At 38.1% G+C, this 5,447-nt stretch overlaps 1 pseudogene; it reads left to right on the plus strand.

Moving 5' to 3' along the window:
- Nucleotides 1-1,267: 1,267 nt before the first annotated feature.
- Nucleotides 1,268-1,725, plus strand: LOC121463513 (annotated as a pseudogene).
- The last annotated feature ends 3,722 nt before the right edge of the window (nucleotides 1,726-5,447 follow it).

The following is a 5,447-nucleotide window of genomic DNA, read 5'->3' on the forward strand; positions in this document are numbered from 1 at the left end:
CCTTCTTGAGTCTCTGAGGTAGTTGATGATTAAACAGTTATAGTTATAGTTTTCCTTGTCTACCAGACTCAGAAAAGAAATTCTCTAAAGAAATGTAACATATATAAAGTTGAGAGATATCAAGATAGTAAAACAAGTTTTGATAGAAAATAACTTTGGATTCACCAAGATAAGATAGATAATGGAGTATTTCCTCTGAACTTATCAAATGCAAATGGCTTAGACTTTATTGATGTATGTATTGCCTGTATATATTATATACAGTTATTGTGTTTATTTAATATATTTTTTCTTATATTAGTTATAGCCTTTTTATTTTAGACACTTGATTTCTGACAAAGTCAAAATTAGACAATGAAAAAAAGAAAGCATCTTCAACAAATGGTGCTGGCATAATTTGGTGTCAATATGTAGAAGAATGCAAATACATCCATATCTATTGTCCTGCCACAAAACTCAAGTGCAAGTAGATAAAAGATTTCAAGATAAATCCAGTTACATGGAATCTGACAGAAGAGAATGTGACAAGTAGCCTTGAACACATTGGCACAGGAGACAATCTCCTGAAGAGAAAACCAGTAGCACAGACACTGAGATCAACAATTGATAACGGAATCTCATGAAACTGAAAAGTTATAAGACAAAACAGCAAAATGGGAAACGATTTTCACCAAACCCACATCTGACAGAGGCCTGATCTCCAAAATATATAAAGCATTCAAGACTAGACATCAAAACATCAAATAATTTAATTTAAAAATTGAATAGTGATCTAAACATAGAATTCTCAACTGAAGACTCTTAAATGGCAGACATACACTTATGCTGTGAGACTATGGTCTGTACCCTGTCACTTATATTTTAAATAAATGCTGATTGGCCAATAGCCAGGCAGGAAGTATATACAAGGTGACCAGGCAGGAAGTAGAGGTAGGGCAATGAGAATTCTGGGAAGAGGGAAGTACATTCTGCAGTCCAGAAGTGCATTTGATCCAGACAAAGAGCAAACAAGGTACCAAACCATGTGGCTAACATAGACAAGAATAATAAGCTAATATAAGTTATAAGAGTTAATAAGAAGCCTGAGCTAATGGGCCAATCAGTTTATAACTAATGTAGACTTTTGTGTGATTTCTTTGGGACCTAAAAACTGTGGGAACTGGGCAGGACAAAAACATTAGACAACACACTTAAAGAATTGTTCAACAGGCCTTGGACTTCCAGAGACAAGAGACAAGAGCAGAGGGCAAACTCGGGTTCTGAAAAGATGGCCCGGCTGTCCCGCAGGATTATCAAAGAAACCCAGCGTTTGCTGGCAGAACCAGTTTCTGGCATTAAAGCAGAACCAGATGACAGCAACGCCCGTTATTTTCATGCGGTCATTGCTGACGCCCAAGATCTCCCTTTGAGGGAGGGACTTTTAAACTTGAACTATTCCTTCCAGAAGAATACCCATTGGCAGCACCTAAAGTACATTTCATGACCAAAATTTATCATCCTAATGTAGACAAGTTGGGAAGAATATGTTTACATATTTTGAAAGATAAGTGGTCCCCAGCACTGCAGATTCGCACAGTTCTGCTATTAATCCAGGCTTTGATAAGTGCTCCTAATCCAGATGAACTGTTAGCAAATGATGTAGCTGAGCAGTGGAAGATCAATGAAGCCCATGCCATAGAAACAGCAAGAGCATGGACTAGGCTATATGCCATGAATATTATTTAAGTCAATCAGATCATCAAGTGTACATCACTTCTCGTGTTCTGCCAAGACTCTTCCCTTTTTGTTTGCATTTAATGGACACAGTCTTAGAAACATTACAGAATAAAAGCCCAGGCATTTTCATCTTTGGTGATTACATGCACCTTAGCAAATCTATATCTTGTCCTGATTCACTGTTGTAAAGCATGAGCAGAGGCTAGAAGTGTCATCCTGGTTGTGGTGAAGTGTTTAAAAGCAGTGACTGTTTGGATTCATTTCCCCATCGTGGTTTAAGTACAAAGGACTGTGAATGAAGGCAGTTGTCAGGGTTAGCTGCCATGGGTATGGGTGTTTTTATTTTTTAGGGGGAAAGTTTTATTGTAATTTTATGGTTTCCTTTCTCCCTCCCCCACTTATGGGATATAATTGCAGTGGTTAAACGCAGCTAACCAGTTTTTTAGAATATGCTCTCTAGCCAAATCTAACTTTAGACGCTGTAGATGGACAAGCTTGATTGTCTGAACCAAAATGGGAACATTAAATAAATATCACAGTCCTCACTAATAACATTGTGACTCTGCTGTCAAGTGTAGATTCTCTGTCCCATCCCCTCAAGAGAAGAAGAAGAAGAAGAAGAAGAAGAAGAAGAAGAAGAAGAAGAAGAAGAAGAAGAAGAAGAAGAAGAAGAAGGAAAAAAATGCTTGTGACCATTTTGTATGGCTTGTCGGGAAACTTCTGTAAATCTTATGTTTTAGTAAAATATTTTTTGTTATTAAAAAAAAGAATTGTTCAACATCATTAGCCATCAGGAAAATGAAAATCAAAAGGATTCTCATATACCATCTTACACTTGCCAGAATGCCTAAGATCAAAAGCACTAATGACAGCTTGTGAAGTAAGGGGAATACTTCTCTACTGATGGTAGGAGTGCAAATTTGCTCAGCCACTTTGGAAATCAATTGGTGGTTTCTCAGAAAATTGGGAATCAATCTACGTCAAGATGTAGATATATCAATTTTGGGCATATACTCAAAGACTATTCCATCAAACCAAAATGACAGTTGTTCAATATTTTCATAGCAGCATTAGTCATTATAGGCAAAACTAAAAACAACCTAGATGCCCATCAACCAAAGATTAGATAAAGAAAATGTGATACATTTACATAATGGAGTGTAGTGATATTTTATTTATAATCTAACAAATAAAGCTTGCCTGAAAATCAGAAAACAGAGCAAAGCTGCTAGTTAGCCATAGAAGCAAGGCAGTGGTAACACATACCTTTAATCCCAACACTGGGGGAACAGAGGCAGGTGGATTTCTGTGAGTTCAAGGACAGCCTCGGCTACTGGAGATTGAATCCATCTAAAAGAGAAACAGAGCTCACACAAAGGTGATCCCAGAACTTGGGAATACATAACTTTAATTCCAGAACTAGGAAGTTGGGGGATGGAACTGGGAGGAGAGGAGGGAGGACGGGGAAACTATGGTTGGGCTAAAAAAACCAAAAAATAAATTTAAAAAAGAAAGAGAGAAAAGGAGAAAGAAAGGAAGGAAGGAGAAAAGAAAAGAAAAGAAAAGAAAAGAAAAGAAAAGAAAAGAAAAGAAAAGAAAAGATTGATTCAAGGCCAAGGGAGTTAGCACATGCCTATGAGTGACTCTGCCAACAAGAATGCTGAGGTAAGTAACAGCAAGTTCAAGGGAGCCTGGGCTACATAGAGAGTCTATCTCAAGCAAAGAGTGATTTTTAACAGTATGGAGACAGATTCCAATTATCATCCTTGTGTGAAAATCCTGGCAGCCTTAAGAGCTAGTGACCAAGGGTAAAGAGGACCAGAGATCCCTGAGAGTGTGGGAAAGGAGACAAGATCAGTCACGACTCTTTAGAGAGGCAAGAGGGAGTGGTCACAGAACAGATGGATTATTTTCCAACTGGGAGTGCCAGCAACCAAGGTCACTTGCCACCTCACCTCTTTCAAATATTTCCTTCCAGTTCAAGCTGGAATGGATTCCAAAGCCGGCTGTCACAGAGGCGATCTGGAACAGCTGCCTGAGGAATGGGATTGAGGAGAGGAAACTCACTCTTCTTACAGGCATCTTTGATGTTCCTTAAAAAGCAATTATGTGCTTAAAAAGCTCTTTGGAGTGGAGGCTCTTCTGGTATCTCAGAAACTGATTTATATACAAAACTCTTGCTTAGTAGACAGTGTGATATCTTTTTTTTTTTAAGAAAATGATTATAATGCCAACATAACTTTGATGCTCAGGCTGACAATAATCTCTGATGCAGATTAAACAGGAACTGTGCTTGTGAGTAGCAGCGGCTGCAAGAGAAGCCAATGTGAATTTCCTTTGCCACGTGTTAGTCTGCTCTGCATCCTTTCAAATGTTAATTCATTCATTCTCACAGCAGGTTTTCTGAGAGGTTCCCGTCGCTCTCATTTAGTGGTCTGTTTACATTTCACTCGCTGGTGCTGTTTTACATGGATTAACGGTTTTTATGTAAGTCCTATCATGAGTATATTCATAGTATTTAGGAAAAAGACCCACTGAGATGAAGTCAGTAATGGTAACATTTACATTTATTCAATGAGCTTCATTCATTAGAATTGGGGAGGGTCAGGTGCAGAAAAGAGGATCTTAGAGTGTGTCTGGAAGTTCTTTGTGATTTCAAAATAAATCATTTTCTTAGAGAGAGATAATCTTTAATTATTGCAGACATGTAAAGTAAAACATACTTCTGTGATATTTATTTTAAAAATACAATGGAATGGATATGGCATCTTGGTTACCATTTGTTTTGATCACTTAGCCCAGTTTACATTCTAGCTAGTACTTTTTCATTTTCCCCTAGAAAATGAAATAGAGACAAGGGCAAAATAACAACCTATGTTTGGAATTAACTTTTATACTAGGAAAGTAAGTTGGTTTTAAGAGCATGCTTTCTATTTTTAGCAACCCTCATAATATGAAAAGATCTCACTTTATTGAATCTCATTTTATTAAGGAGAAATTAAGTACAAAATGTGTGTGTTCAAATCTTATGAGATCTGTAATTATGGAGTATGCTTGTGATTCTCAGATCCATGTAGAAAGAATAGGATAAAATGTATGAGATCAACTACTGCTCTTTCCACAATAAATTTAGTCCAGCAATAGGCAGATATTACATAAGATATGAACAAATCTCTTTCTACCTGGGTACAATAAGGATGAGAATCGGATGTGGGCACAAGGAAGCTTTGATGGAGAAATAGCTGAGCTATACAGAGCATGGAAATGTCTTTCAGAATAAAATGTCTGCTACACATCTGACCTGGCCCTGACTGATGGGCAGCCAGTCACAGAAACACTGCTTTTCACCCCCATTTTAGCACCATGTTGCATCTTGTCCTTTAATTCTCTCTCCCACTTGCCTGACATTTACTTAGTTTCCATAAAAGAGTAAGTGAAAAAAAGGAAGAGTAACGTAGTGATGAAGGGCCTAGGATTCCAGAGGTAGAGCCAAGTTGAGTGCTGCAGAGGAGACAGTAGGACTGGGACATGTTCAAGACCCACAGAGGTAGACCACACCAGATGTCACACAAAATCTGATGGAAATGATAAGCAATGCTTTGGCCACCCCCCTGGGTGTTGCTGAGGGCTGCAAGCCCCAGGGCTGGAGCTTGTCTGTTCTCGGTTAGCTTTTCCCACACCGCTGAGGAATTTTTGGCCCTAACACAATAATATACAAAATCAACCTTCAC

Source organism: Microtus oregoni, unplaced genomic scaffold (assembly GCF_018167655.1).
Source record: "Microtus oregoni isolate MIOR12 unplaced genomic scaffold, Mior012 000026F_ref0000081, whole genome shotgun sequence".
In the NCBI taxonomy this organism is placed as follows: Eukaryota; Metazoa; Chordata; class Mammalia; order Rodentia; family Cricetidae; genus Microtus; species Microtus oregoni.